The sequence below is a fragment of the Atractosteus spatula genome, chromosome 24, assembly GCF_055471065.1.
Source record: "Atractosteus spatula isolate fAtrSpa1 chromosome 24, fAtrSpa1.hap1, whole genome shotgun sequence".
Taxonomy (NCBI): domain Eukaryota; kingdom Metazoa; phylum Chordata; class Actinopteri; order Semionotiformes; family Lepisosteidae; genus Atractosteus; species Atractosteus spatula.
Genome location: NC_142729.1, coordinates 7,804,472 through 7,820,215, shown reverse-complemented (window position 1 = coordinate 7,820,215; position 15,744 = coordinate 7,804,472). Strand labels below are relative to the sequence as shown.

The window sequence follows — 15,744 nt, the reverse complement described above, 5'->3', positions numbered from 1 at the left end:
GCTAAAGTTCCTCCAGGTAAAAACAGGCAACACAGAGAGCCTGTAGGACTATTCCAGAAGGAGACTATTCGAGAGACTATTCTAAAGAGAATTCCAAAAGGAGAATTCCAGGGGTGCGAGACAATTCCAGGGCAGGACGGCCCAGGTGCAGAAGGCTCCCAAGGGCAGGGCATTCTCGCAGCGCGCCTCCTGACCATCCTGAGACTCAGCCCAGACAACCATGGAACGGCCAGTGTGTCCAAGTGCCAGAACTTTCCTTTGTTCTAAGAGTCGAGAGCGGAGGTTGCCACGAGTAACCAGAAGATCCACCTGAGGTTAGCATCAGCAGCAAGCCTCGTGAACAGGTCAGAACTGTGGACAGCTGAATCACTATTCAGAACTAGCGCTTCATCAGGAACAAACCGGTCCTCTTCCTGATTTGCTTGGACCCACAGTCATCTTTTCTCCTGTGCACAAACTTTGCTAGTTAAAGCCAACACTAACTAGCCGGTCAGTGAGCATCAGCAGCGCACCGTCGCAAGCAGCACAGCACAGCCTGGCACGGAGCCAGAGAGCCTGCAGGAGATCTGAATCCCCTGAGATTGGATGAGTATTCAACTTCAATGCATTACAGCTCGAGAATTCAATTGTTATCCCAACCAGTTGATATCAATTTAATTCCTAAGAGTTATGTACTTGTTTTGAGTATCCAATGTAGAAGTTATAACCAAGTTCATTTACGAAACGGTCTAAATGAGTGATATACTGAACGTATGTCCTCTTGATATATGTAACTCTTCGTAACTGAATGAATATATATCTTTTGTATTCTGATAACCCTCACGATAAGATCTGTTAGGTTTACATGCATATTCTATGTATTAATAAATGTATTCTTGTGTATTAGTACCTGTGTGTGTGCGTTGTTTGAGTTATACTGCATGGTTGGATTCTAAAGCCATTAAAAGAATCATTTTGTGACTTACTGCTAAAATTAATAATTGTCCCAGTAAATGCCCAAAACCCTACAGAACTGGTGCCTCGTGAGAGCACACTACAGCTGCAAAGGAGCAAGTAATAGGTTTATATTTAATGCTGAAAAAAAGAAGAAAGAGAACACAACATTTTGGCCAAGGAGCCTTCTTCAGGTGTGATGGAGACAAGGCAGTAGGCAAAGGTAATATAGTGGGAGAACAAAGGCTGGGAGGGAGGAGTAGTGAGAGGCGGGAGCAGGGGACAGAAAGAGAGGCCAATCAAGAGGTGTGAAGTCAGAATAGGTGTCGAGAGGTGTGAAATGAAACTTCCAATGAATGGAGAAAATTTAGAAGAATAGTAGTCTGTCGTTAAGAGAAGGGGGAAGTTGTGATCCTAGCCTCAGGATAAGTTTGGTTTTGGTAGTCATTCTGATGTATGAGTTCGGAAAACCGTCTTTAAGAACACAGACGGAGAGATTAGAGTGGTCGTGGCCGTAAGAGGTGAAATGAGAAACAATGGGCTTGGAGAGATCTTTAATCTTCACAGCCCTGACGTGTTCTCTGAAGCGGTCTCCGAGTCTCCTTCCTGTTTCTCCAATGTAGATGGCTGGGCATTTACTGCTAGAGATACAGTAAATAAGGTTGCTCGAGGTACAAGATGCCATCTGGGTGATCCGGAATTGTCCTGAGGGGCCTTGAATGAGTGTGGTGTTGGATGTGTACTTGCAGGTGATACAGCGAGCTCTGTTGCAAGGGTAAGTGCATGCAAGGTATGCAAATGAATGCAAGGTATAGGGATATTCAAGGTATGGTAGAATAAGAGATGCCAGGTTGCAGACACTGAAGAAGAAGGACAGAAAGGTTGAAAAAGCAGCAAGGGAGGATGTACAGACAAAAGATCTTTTAGCAGTAGAGTTGAGAAAGTAAGAGGGGCTTGGAACAGTGAGAAGGAATAAATAAATAACTAAGAAGCTGGAATGTGGACCTGAAACATCCTGTAGTATCTGTATAGATGAAATGAAGAATGAAGAGGAGATGGGATACGGATGAAAATTACAATGGGGTTTTCAGTTTTTAAAAGTAGGGTAAAGGTTTAATCTAGAATAACTGAATGGCTTAAAAATGTTATCTGTAGGCTGCAACAAATGGCAGGTATATTAAGATTAGACAAAGATTATTTGGTACCATCAGAACATGTAGTAGATGAAAAGGAAAAGGTTAAAAGTAAGTTCTCATGGAGCATGTTAAGACTAGAGATGTAGGTAGGAAAAAGATAATTTGGGGAAAGTTGAGGAATACACTGAGAACAAGAACACTTCCTTAGAACGCTAGGCATGCTTTTGACAGGACTTACTGAATATCCACTGTTGAATGTTTACATAGTTACTGAAATGAGGATTGTATTTTAGATTTTGTGTAGTTGCTAGCATTCAACTGTGTGTTGGATGCACATAAATTGAAGGAATGGACAAACATAGCTGATGCTGATCCAGAGCCAGTATCTGAAGATATTTATATTTAGAGGCAATTTGCTTAAATACAGACTAGTTATGGATACTGAAGTGGAAAAGCTGTTTTGTTAAGCCAGCACTATAAAATAATTTATCCTCAGCGAGATCCTGCCATCTCATAGTGGGTTTAATCACTGTGTATAGTTACACAATTCCTTTAGTTCCATCCATTTTCCAATCTCTTTATCCAGTACAGGGGAGCTGGAGCCTATCCCAGCAAACAACAGGCGCAAGGCAGAATACACAGAATACATCACAGGAAAACAAACAGACAGAAACACACACACTCACACCAGTGTCAGTATTCCCATAAGCCAATTAACCTGCCATTATGTAGGTACCTGTAGAGTACCTGGAGAAAACCCACATGAACCCATAGAGAACATGCAAACTCCACATATACTGTATTGAACCTGGGGCCCCAGCACTGCAGGATAGCAATGCTAACCACTGTGTCACCATTAGAAATGGATGGATAGCTTAGTTATCTTTCTAGTTCACAGATTTGCATGCATAATTTAATTTTGAAAACCACTGAGACATCTGGTGCTATTAGTTAATACATTTAAGTGTTATAAACATTTAAAATTATTGAAATTATTGATTATTTGTTGATAGAAAAATATTTTTAAATATATTATACCCTCATTTTTCTTTACTAATTGTATTTTACTTATTTTCCAATAATCAGATTTAATGTACATTTGAACAATGAATATTATGTTATTATGAATAACAATAAAATATTGAATGAAGTGAGACATAACATTCAGAAATAGTTTTGTGGCATTTGTTTTGATGACACTTTACTAAAACTGATAAAAACCTAAAGGTGCTTAAAATCTATAATATTTCCACGTCATGTCATTAGGAAGTACAATAAGCTCCTGCTTTGTTTAACAGTGGTTTAAAAAATAGATCTAAGTGGTCAGAACGTAGCAATCCTTAATGATAATGAAAGGACTTAGAAGTCAAAGAAAATGATTTACATTGCTTAATTTTAAAAACTAAATTATAAAGGCAGACGCGATCTGTGTCTTAAGCGTTCCAGGCTGCAGATGGCTCATTCTGTATTACGGAGCTCCGCGCCTCCTCCCTCTCTCGGTGCCACCTCTTCTCTGATGAGCATAGTGGGCGGGTTGCTATTTTCTCAGACTCTGAGAAAAAGACCTGCTGATCTGCTTCATACCATAATAAAATAGTAGATCATTTTTTTCTTTGTGTTTATGAAATTCAAGTGTTTTAAACGTTTAATTAAAAAGTAACTTACAGCATAAGTTTCCAAGCTGATCACGAGGAAGAAAAATCTCCCGTTTTGTGCGCATGAAAAGTGTTTTTAACTAAACCAATTTTTATAGCTTTTAAAGTCTTGCAATTCCTAAGTTAGGCAGGGAAACGTCATTTTTTCTTTTTTATTTTTTTTTCTAATAAAAAATGTCGTCCATGGTGCCTCCAGTTAAACTGTAGAGATTCTTGTGTGTGTCTGTGTGTTTTGATTATGTTACAAGTGAGTCTTTCATGTGTAAAAAGTGTGCAGTGTTGTATAGTGTTTTGTTTAGTTTCATTATTCATTTCATTTAGTTTTAGTGGGATTTGTACAGTATATAGGGGTTGTGTGTGTATGTTGTTTACTTCTTCACATTATTATTATCATTATTGTTGTTATTATTATTTTATGTGTTGTTATGCTTAAAACCTTGTTTTTTTTTCTTCAAAGTTTCTTCAAAATATCTACAAATAACAAAAAAAAGTCTCCAGTTGACTTACTCCAGTGTTGGTAATTAACATGGATTAATAAACCATTTGAAGTAAAACAACAACAACAACAACCCTATAACTAACTAAAAATAACTATAAGAAAATGACATCATAATAAAATATAATAATAAATGTGAAGCAATTTTCATTATGTTTAAAAGTCAAATTGTTTCTTTCTGTTTCCCTTTTCCAGTCATTGTAGCTCCGTATGTCTCCGTTTCCCACTGCCTCCCTTCCTGACAGTTTCTTCTCATCTTTCTTCTTCTTGACCCCAAACTTGAAGCAGCTCTTATCTTCATCTTCCTCATCCATGGACACTCTGAGATGGATAATGACATGATGTTGTATATTTCTGCTGACCTGGGTGTTGGAGTGAAGGAAGATTTGGATGAGCTGTGCAGATGTTCAGCTGTACTCTTGTGTTTTTGTCTGCAGGATGGAGATCTGTGGACTAACAGAGAGATGTTATGAAGATCTGGCCTCTGTTCTTCAGTCTCAACACTCCAGTCTGAGAGACCTGGATCTGAGTTACAACTTACCTGGGGGATTCAGGAACGAAACTGCTGTCTGCAGCTCTGAGGGATCCCAACTGTAAATTAACAACACTGAAGTAAGTGAACTCTTTGTATTTTATTTGTATTTTATGATTTCTTTGTATTTATTTGTGATTTCTTTGTATTTTATTGTTTCATGGAGATATGCTGAGACACAGAACATTCCCTTTTCACATGCATTAGAAAAGAAACACCTAGGAAGTACAGAACAAAAAAGGAGGTCATCTAGAAACACAAAAAAACTATTACACAATTATATACAAGTTCATGTTTGTGGCTTCTTTGTAAATATCTCATTACTGAGAAACTCGACATGCAATCTTTCCCATTTTGCCCATCTTTTTTACATATGTGTATACAGTATGTTGTTGTTGATTTATAATTCTGTGGGTGATATTCTCCATGAGATTTCATTCATAGAGTCCTTCTTCATTTGAACACAAGGTCTGTCCAGCTTTAACCGGTTTATTGTGATTTATTTCATGGCTGCAGTCCTGACAGTTCTAAACAAGTATCTTCCTTTCTCTGAAGGCAGTTCATCTGGTGTTTGTCCCAGAAGGAAAATGACTCCTCCTGAGGATTTTTTTATATTTCTTCACGAATCTTTTCCCCATTTATTTTCATTCCAAAAGCTGTTTATAATATGTCAGGTTTTCCTTGCAATTCTTCCAACAGTTTGTGCTCCCAAATTTATAATATTTGGCTTGTAATTGGTGTTTCTTCCAATACTGAATGTATTAACTTTACCCATATTCTCTCCATGAATGTGAATTGGTGTATTTATGCAGATTTGTTTTAGATCAGGTTTTAGAGTCTTCAATTGCTTTGTAAGTGCCAAACTCCTTTTCTCACCTGCGTCTTACTCTTGTTTTCCTCCTGTATTTTCTGATATTTTTTATACATCTGAAAGGATGTAGCTGTGGAAATAAGTTAGGTATGCAAAATTTATCAATTTGTTAATCTTTCATCTTAAAGTCCATTTACTACTTCTCAGCTTTCCCCAGTGTTTTCTCCTCTCTCTCTGTACTTTGACCTTGCCTGTTTGACCACATCTTGGACTGATCCCTGTGCTTTGAACCCTGCATGTTAAATGGCTCTCCTTCAGACTCTCCCTGGTGCTTTAATCAGTTCCTCTCAGCTCAACGCCTGCCTTTTCGAGTTTTGAGTTTTCGAGTTTTCGCCTGCCTACCCTACTTGCTTCCAGAAGAGCAAAGTAAAGTATTATGAAAATAAAAAAAATCTGCAATTTAAATATAATCACATTGAAAATAATTTTTATTGTGAAAAAAGTAACTAAAAAGTAACTAAAACTAAAAAGTAAAAAGGAACAGTCGTTTTGAGGAGTTGAGAGAAATAGCATGGGAACCTGACTTTAAACCACATAAAATAGACGATTTAGTAATGGTCATTGGGGAGCATAAGGAAGATCTGGAACAAAACAGAAATCCTGAAAGGACATTCTTTCTTGCTCTCTTCATCCTTCCCAGGATTAGTCCATTCCATCTATTGAAATCTTGCTTCAGCTGATTTTCTAACTCCTTTCAGTTACATTTTAATGTTTTCTAAGTTTCTGGGTATTGAAATTGCTCAACATTTTATCTTATCGCAATCCTATTGTACAGTAATTTTATTTTTGATCTCCAGGGATATAGATTCCCCAATAACATTGCTTCATAAATTCCTTTGTTTAATTCCTATTCTGAAAAGTTGCTGTAGTCTGTGAGAACAGGAAAAGATGTTGAATTTCTCCTGTCTATAATAACATCATCATTATAAAGAGCCTGATTGTGTGCTTCTCCTGCTATATCACCTCCCTCTGTATCCTTCTGTTGTCGTATACTCTGAGAGAATAAATCAGTGGTGACAAGCATCTCCTCGTCTTGTTCCCCTGTATGAATTAAAGCTCTCTAAACAGAATAGCATGAGCCTGTTCATGTGCATTTGTTTGTACATTGCATTGCATGTAGCTGTTTTAACAGAAAGAATAAGGTTCTTGATCCCGAGATGAAGTAAAACAGATGCATTTATTGCATGCAAGGAACAATAAAGCCGAAGTCTTGTTTCCCGCAAGAAACAACAAAACCGAAGTATTTTTCCCCGTACTGGTACAAACTTTTGGGTTATATAGTGTCTTCTTCTCCGTTTCTGACGTCACTCGGTCTGATGGTAAAGAGGGGGGTTCATGGTATTTGGCCAGTTTACGATGTCCTGGCCAAATGGTCAGTTTAAGATTACACCCAGGGGGGTTCCTAGCTTGCATCTGCAATCCTTATTAGTTAACCCCCTTTCCTGCCATAAACCCCAGCTTGTGACTTAGAAGTCTAAACCGCATACAGAAAGGATTAAATTCAAACCCCCGTCTTCACATCTTTCTTCATTCCCCCTTATAAAATACGGCATACGTCAGTGTAGCCTATTTTATACATACAATGTCAGGGCAGATCTTTTCTTTCTAGGTGAACAGGTATGTATTGCCATGACATTGTACGTTCCATGGTTATAGCAAGATGTGATACATGTTTTTGTGCACGTGATGATTACAATTACACATATAAGCAAAACTATTCCTACAAATAAACACTGTAAAAAGGTTCCACCCCAGGCCCCAAACACAGACTTTACCCAAGACCCAATTCCCCAATTTTCAGTATAATAGTCCTGATATTTCTGTCCCTCATTGTAAATGTGTTGGGCCAGATCTGAGATGTACTCAGAATTATCAGGAACATATGTGCAGCATTAAGTGCCAATTACTGCACAAGTTCCTCCTTGGGCCGCCAGTACATAATCTAAAGCTAGTCGGTTCTGCATGGCCACTGTTCTGAGGGCTACCATCTCATCATTAACAGCCTTCAGACTAGGTGAGGTAGAATTTGCTAATTCCTCTAAAGTCGAGGCCATTTGAATTAACTCTCGACTCAGAAAGTTCATGCCGGCTTGTGGAAATATTATACCTAAATAATATTTCCAATCAGCCAATGTTCTTTTTGGTCTGTGGTTAGGTCCGAATGGGCTGTGGGTTTGAACATGGATATGAGGAACCACATATCCTAAATAACATGAGCCAGACCACTGGGCTGGCAACCATGGGTAGGCTCGTTTTCCACAAATGAAATATGTTCCGTTTGGTGCTCCCGATGCCTCTGAAAATAAGAAGCTTATACCGAATTGTGGGGTGTGCCGATCCCATCCTGAAATTTGGAAGGTAGAGGTTGATATATCTGCAGCGATGGTAAGGTTGCAATGACTCCATCCAACCAAGTGCAGACCATTAGTGTGCTGAAAACATATGTTTCCCTCACGTTCCTTATTTAGAGTCAGGTATGGTGGTGTATGGCTTCTGTTATACTTAGGAGCGTAAGAGCCTGTGAAACTCGTGGGCTCTAAGCCTCGCTCCTGTAGATATTGTAATGTTGTGCAAGTTAAAGTCGTGTTATGGCAACCCCCATAGTTTGTGATATTAAAATCTCCTATATTATCTCTCCAAATGATCATTCCTATGACTTCTTCGAGAGGCCAAGGAATGGCCCCCATAGGAAGTCCTCCCTGTACATATTTGGGTAATGCGGCACTTTGGTTGGTTTTCTTAGCTGTCAGATAGGAAAGGCCTAAAAAGGAATTAATTCCATGTTCTCCTTTGTGGGAGAGATGATCATTAATCCCTGTGGAACATAGTCCTACAGCAACAATTATCGTTATTAACAGAAATGATTTCATTCTGAGTCTGTAACTGGGGATGAGGCTCGTCGGCAGTGTGACGCGTGGATCCAGCGATCTTTTCCTTCCACTCGAACCACAGACTCGGTTGTCAACAGGATCTGGTAGGGTCCGTCCCACCTGGGCTGGAGAACCTGTGAGGGAAATTTCCTGATCCACACCCACTCTCCTGGGATGAGGTCGTGCCCTCCTTCAGGTGGTGGTCCCCACGCCTCCAGGACCTGCTCGCGGGCTCCTTGGGTGGCCTCTGTCAGCAACTTGCAATACTGTAACAGAAAATCAGTTAGTATACTCAAGCCTACTCTGTCATGTCCTGGAGAGTCACTCAGTCTCATGGGACGCCCCGTGATCACCTCAAACGGGCTCAGCCCCACTATTCGATTTGTCCCAGCCCGGATGCTGCACAGTATGGCGGGCAATGCATCCACCCAGGGGATCCCTCCCAGGTGGTACTTTGTCAATTTAGCTTTCAAAGTTCGGTTCACCCGTTCCACCATGCCGGAGGACTGCGGGTGATGAGGGCAATGCAGGTCCCATTTGATCCCTAGTAGGTCTGCCACCACCTGACACACTTTTCCAGTAAAATGTGTGCCCTGGTCTGAGTCTATGCGACACGGGAGTCCCCATCGGGGAATTACTTCTGTCACAAGATATTTGGCAGTTGTCTGCGCAGTCTCTCGTTTGACAGGGACAGCCTCCACCCATCTAGAAAACTGGTCCACTATCACTAGGAGGCCTGTTTTCCCTTTACAGGGTGGCAGTGAACAATAGTCTATTTGCCAGTGTCTAAAGGGCCCCTCGGGTGCAGGACGTCGAAGATTAGGAGCCCAAACCGGTGGTGCTCCAGAGGCTTTTTGGCACTCTCCACAGCGTTGTACCACATCAGCTGCGAAGGGTGTGAAGCCTGTGCCCACCCAGCTCTGAGCAAAGCGTCGAGTCATTTGGCTAACACCTGGGTGCCCTGTGGAGTGTATTTGCTGTGCCAGGTAGGGCATTAGTTGCTTGGGACAGGCGGGTCTGCCTGTACGCTGGCACCTCCAGGTCCCATCCTTCTGCAGCCCCACATTGCGTTCCATCCAGGTCCATTTCTCAGTCCTTGGGGCCTGGGCCTGGAGCTCGCTGAGCTGTTCCATCCGGAGTGCCTGTATGTTCACTGTGCAAACTGAAATAATCTGAAGAGGTTTTTCTATAGACCACTCCTCCCATTGCCCCAGGGCAGCTTGACGTGCTGTCCAGTCCAGTCTGCCAGCTTATTGCCCCTGGCCTCGGGAGTGTCCTCTCTGCTGTGGCCCTTACATTTGACTACAGCTACCTGCTTTGGGAGTTGGAGAGCCGCAAGCAGCTCAGACACCAGATCCGCATTCTTTACCGGAGTGCCAGCAGAGGTTAAAAAATCCCTATTACTCCATAACCTTCCAAAGTCATGGCATACTCCAAATGCGTATCGTGAGTCTGTGTATATTGTGGTGGTCTTGCCTTTTGCTAATTTACAGGCTTCCACCAAAGCTTTCAGTTCAGCTCGCTGTGCTGACGTGGGTACCTCAAATCTTCCCCCACATTGGATATCATGTTTTGTAGTCACAGCCCAACCCGCTTTCCTCTCCCCACTAGAATTTATGAATGAAGTTCCATCAGCGAAGAGGATGAGGTCTTCATTCCTTAGTGGTTGCTCGGCTATTTTGATGCCCTCATCTTCTCCCATTGCCCAAACATCACAGCTGTGTTCTAACATATAGGCTTCTGATGGGTCAGGTAACAATGTGGCTGGATTTAGAGCTCCTTCACGTTCAATGGTAATATTTGGAGCCTCTAACAAGACCTGCAACTTGCTCCATCGTATCGCATTAACCTGACTGACCCGATTCAGGGACATGAGGGTGTGTACCGCATGTGGGCATCGAACAATCAGTTGTTGATCTAGCACTATGTTATTGACTGCCTGTACTGCTAGACAGACGGCCTGAACGGCTCGTAGACATGGTCCCCAGCCTCTGGCTACCTCGTCCAAGGATCCAGAGTAATACCCTACCGGGCGGTACCTACCCCCATGTTCCTGTGTTAGTACAGCTGTCCAAAATCCATTCTTTTCACTTACGTAGAGGTAGAATGGTTGATCTGTCTGAGGAAACCCCAATGCAGGAGCCTGTAACAGAGCTTGTTTTAAATCATTAAAAGCGTGTTCAGCTTCAGGACTCCAAGCAATAGGATCAAGGGACCTCCCTCCCCCCTTTAATAGGTCTGTAAGTGGTTTGGCCCTTTCGGAAAAAGCATCAACCCAATTTCTATTGAAATTGCACAGACCCAGAAATGATTGGAGCTCTCTCACCGTATTGGGACTAGGGTGTGTTCGGATTGCTTGGGCCCGATCTTCTGTCAATTCCCTTTTTCCCTGACTAATCTTCTGTCCCAAGTAAATTACGGTGTCTAGGCATAACTGTGCTTTGCTATAACTAGCCTTGTGTCCTTTTTTAACCAAATGGTCGAGAATAATTTGGAGGTCCTTCTTGTGGGTTTCCTCGTCAGGAGACGCAATTAAAATATCATCCACATATTGGATAACGACGGAGGACACTCGAGGCAACTCCCGGAGATGCCTCCGAAGTGCCATGTGATACACGGTGGGGCTGTTATGAAACCCCTGTGGTAACCTGGTCCAAGTATATTGTTCTCCATCTACAACAAAAGCGAACCAATCTTGTACCTCTGGGTGTAGAGGAACAGACCAGAACCCATTAGCCATGTCAATTACTGAAAACACCTGGTGCTCAGGGGTCAGCAGTTGAAAAATAGCAGAGGGGTCTGCTACCAAGGGGGTGAGACGGTTGATGTGTTGATTAGCTTTTGAGTAATCAACTGTGAATCGCCATGCTCCGCTGGCTTTCTTTACAGGCCATATTGGACTGTTGCTTGTACTATGTGTTTTTCGTACAATGCCTTGAGCCAATAGTTTTTGTATTACTGGTCGAACCCCTTCCTCCGCCTCTTTGTTGATTTTTATGGCTTTGTGTATGGCGGGGATTTCCCAGTAAATGTGGTGGGTTCCATATCCAGAAGCCCGCATTCGTCCTTATCCATAGTCCAGATTGAATGCCCTTTTAGTTCGTCTTTTTGGAGGGACCGGATGTTTACCTCCACCCTCTCCTCATGTACGGTTAATGTAACCCCTTGTAGGTATTTCAGAGCATCCCATCCCAACAGATCTGGGGTAGGTCCTACCCACATGACAGCGTTAATTGTTACCTCCCCATCTCCTAGTCTAATCCTGAGTTTTTGAGTTTCTCTGAGTGTTATTCGATTCCCCCCTACACCAGTGGCCTCCAGCTCCCTCCCTGTGAACATGACACCACACCGTTTGGCTGACTGTTCAGATAAACAAGATAATTGAGCTCCAGTGTCCCATAAAAGTGACATTTGAATCCCATTAATCGTGCATTGTAATTTGAGCTCTTTTTCACTCAGCTCCTGAGATAGGCGTAGGGAGGCCACTAGGGGGAGTCCTAGTTTAAAAGATCCCTGATAGCACGTTTGTCTGCTTCGCTCAAATCCTGTAATTGTGACAACAGGCTTTTTTGCCCCTCTCGATTTGAGGGATTGAAAGGGGGATCGCGGTATCTTCCATTCCTGCCTTCACTGGCTAATCGCTTTTTGCAATTCTTTTGCCAATGTCCGAAATTTTTACAATAATGGCACCGAGTTGTAATTTCGCCTTTTGGACTTATTCGGGTGTCAGGGCCAGCTCCACCCTTCAGTATGGGGGGTGTCCACCCTGTTTCTATTGCCCGCACCTTAGCATACATATTTCTCTCGATTTGCCGTGCCATTTTAACTATTTCCTCAAACTGTTTGTTCGTATCTTGCCCTATTTCGGGCTCTATTAACTGAAGGGCTTTGGCTATATCAGGCTTAAGACCAATAAATAAATAAATTTGTTTAAATTTGTTTAAGCAGAGGCGTCGCTATTCACATCATCTTCGTCACTTAGTCCTGAGCATTCCAGCCAGAGTGTGACGAAGTGGTCAGTGAAGTCAGCCACATCCTCGCTTTCTTTTTGCTGACACGCAGATATCTTTTTCCAATCTGGCTTTGGTGGATAATTTTCTTTAAGCCATCGCCAAACCCATTCCCATCGCCCTCCCCTGCCGTTATCCTCACACAATTGTTTAAGTTCTCCGACACGCTTTTCCCCTGTCCTTCTGAGGATCATAGCGGCAGTCAGGGGGGAGATACCATAAGTATCTTTTAATTCCTGAAGCGCACTCCAGGTTCTCTGCATCCCTAATTTTGGGTGCGGTACTTGGATTTGATCGTATTGGGGGTTCAGGGAAGGTAGGTGCGAGAACGGACCCCCTCGGCGGGGTGCGAGACGGAGTTAGAGTGGCGCTGTCATCAACGGCGCCAGCCCCAGCTACATCAAGTCCTTTCCCACTTCAAGTGAGAGTACAGATCTGCGGGCGCCCTCCCTCTAACAGGGGAGACCCTGATCCGTCTTTATCACACTCATACCAAGTGTTATCCCAATCAGACCCCCCATCTCCATATGGCCACTGTGGGAATTGATCCCAATTATTTTCGTTTCCTGCCTGTTTGTTCCCCTGTGGGAGAGCAGGATATAACTTAGTCGCCGGCTGTACCACATTAACCAATGCAGCGTGACCAGGAGCTAATTCCTTCTTTAGTTTCTCATTCTCCTGTACTGCCTCTTTTAGCTTTTTTTCTAGTTCCTCTTTTGCCACGAATAAATTATCTTTCCTCTCATTTAATGCTTTTATTTTTTCTGTGAACTCCTTCTCTTTTTTATCCCATTCTGATTTCTCCTTCATGCTAATCTGCCACCTCAGGTGTCGGCCGATCACCAGGGCTGCAGCTAAATCTTTGTTTTTGTTCCAATGTTCATACGCTTTTTTACAGGCATCTTCGCCCCAAACTCCTCCTGACAGACTCAGCTTCTTCCTTTATTTTTCTTCCCTTTCAGTTAACTTACACTTTTCCGATATGTAATCAGATACTTCCACCACTTTCTCAAACACCCAATTAACACACATGTTTGGTTTCTTTAAGATTTACTTTTGTCGTGTGTGAGGTAACAGCTCATTCAGTAGGGGGATGTTTTCACTTGGAAAAACCTGTGCATTACTACACTCATTCAGCTAAGGGTGTCTGTTACCTCCAGATCTAAATGCCTCTCAGAGACTTTAGAGAGGACTTACACCGCACTGTTCACAGGTAAGGAACGGGACCTCGAAAACCCCCTTTCCTGATCAGTAATTCACCATCCCCAGAACGCCAGCATCGCTGCTTTTGCCCCGGGGTGGACTTACACACTGAGCTCAATCAGGGCGATTCTTGGGTCTCAACGTCCTTTAAATCTTGCTACTTAATGCTTTGCTCTTTTATTATGAGGTGTGTTTATGTTAGTGTCGTGCGTGTGTATATGTATTTCACAAACAAGGAAAACACCAAAAACATACATATATATACCTCCTACTTCTGTTTCCTTTAAAACAAAAAACCACTCCACGCCAATCCGTGCACGATCATGGCGTAGCTAATCTCAGGACCCCGGGCGCAATTAAGGCCCACACCAATCCTGGATTATACGTGCATTTAATGCACCACTCAGCTCCAGAACCCCGGGCGCAATTAAGGCCCACACCGATCCTGAGCCTCAGAAGTCCGGGCGCAATTAAGGCCCACACCAGTCCTGACCTTCAGAACTCCGGGCGCAATTAAGGCCCACACCAGTCCTGAACTATGTGCATTTAATGCACCACTTGCTTCAGAACCCCGGGCGCAATTAAGGCCCACACCGATCCTGAGCCTCAGAACTCCGGGCGCAATTAAGGCCCAAACCAGTCCTGAACTTCGCGGTAAAGGTCCAAAACCCGTTCGAAAACTCCACGCGCAATTAAGGCATACACCAGCTTCGAACGCCTGTACACAATACCGCGGACCGCCTGCCAGACCAAATTCTGGGCTTACAGCAAACAACCCATTACATACACTGGTGTCTTCCCCGGGCCAGAGGAATTCGGGAACTCACGTTTACTCTGTCATCTCGGGCGATTCTCACAGGGAGCAGAGACTTCCCAATCGGTCAGAGAGAGTCGGGACTTTTTTTTTAAAAGAGGAGTCCTTACCTCTTAGTAATGTGAGCGCTGACCGTCTCTCCTGCCAATGGGAAGTTCTGCGCCTTCTGGAGCATCCTGTCGACTACGCCAAATTTGTTGTAACAGAAAGAATAAGGTTCTTGATCCCGAGATGAAGTAAAACAGATGAGTTTATTGCATGCAAGGAACAATAAAGCCGAAGTCTTGTTTCCCGCAAGAAACAACAAAACCAAAGTATTGTTCCCCGTACTGGTACAAACTTTTGGGTTATATAGTGTCTTCTTCTCCGTTTCTGACATCACTCGGTCTGATGGTAAAGAGGGGGGTTCATGGTATTTGGCCAGTTTACGATGTCCTGGCCAAATGGTCAGTTTGAGATTACACCCAGGGGGGTTCCTAGCTTGCATCTGCAATCCTTATTAGTTAACCCCCTTTCCTGCCATAAACCCCAGCTTGTGACTTAGAGGTCTAAACCGCATACAGAAAGGATTAAATTCAAACCCCTGTCTTCACATCTTTCTTCATTGCCAAGCTATAAAACCATTATGAAAACCAAATTCCCTACAAGTTTCAAATACAAAAGTCTTAATCTGTCAAATGCTTTTTGTAGACCCAGAATTTTTCGTTTTAGTTTTCAGTTTTTGTGTTTAAAGATACAATTTAGTCTTACCAAGTAAGACCTCTAGCCAAACAGTCAATTTCCACCTGGAATGATGTGCCCTCAAACAGTTTATAATAACTATCTAAGTTTATAAGAACTAATTACAAAACGTAATTATATAGTAGAAGTATACAGTATACAGTAGAAGTCTTAGATTTCTTATACTGTATGTCTTACTGTGTTGTAAGAAATATGCAGGATGAAAAACATATATATATATTTTATTCTCAGTTTTCAAAAGATCTGTTTTTCAAGATGTGGCCTTGTCAGCCAGCTGAAAGTGCTTGTAGATGTTACCATATGTGGTAACATCTACAAGCACACCTGAAGAAGGCTCCACGGCCGAAACGTTGTGTTCTCTTTCTTTTTTTTTTCAGCATGGAATAAACCTATTACTTGTTCCTTTGTTACCATATGTGTACTACCTTGGATAAAACATTGAGACAAATTGGAAAATTAGTTCTTGCTATTACTATATATTAC

General features: G+C 42.4%; 1 protein-coding gene across 1 annotated transcript in view; it reads left to right on the top strand.

The window, feature by feature from the left end:
* The first annotated feature begins 4,657 nt into the window (after positions 1 to 4,657).
* The window catches only part of LOC148815847 (ribonuclease inhibitor-like), a 117,960-nt gene continuing 106,873 nt past the window's right edge, over positions 4,658 to 15,744 (top strand). The window contains exon 1 of the mRNA XM_088904862.1: positions 4,658 to 4,832. The gene's annotated coding sequence lies outside the window, so the exon portion shown is untranslated. The remainder of the gene's footprint in view (positions 4,833 to 15,744) is intronic.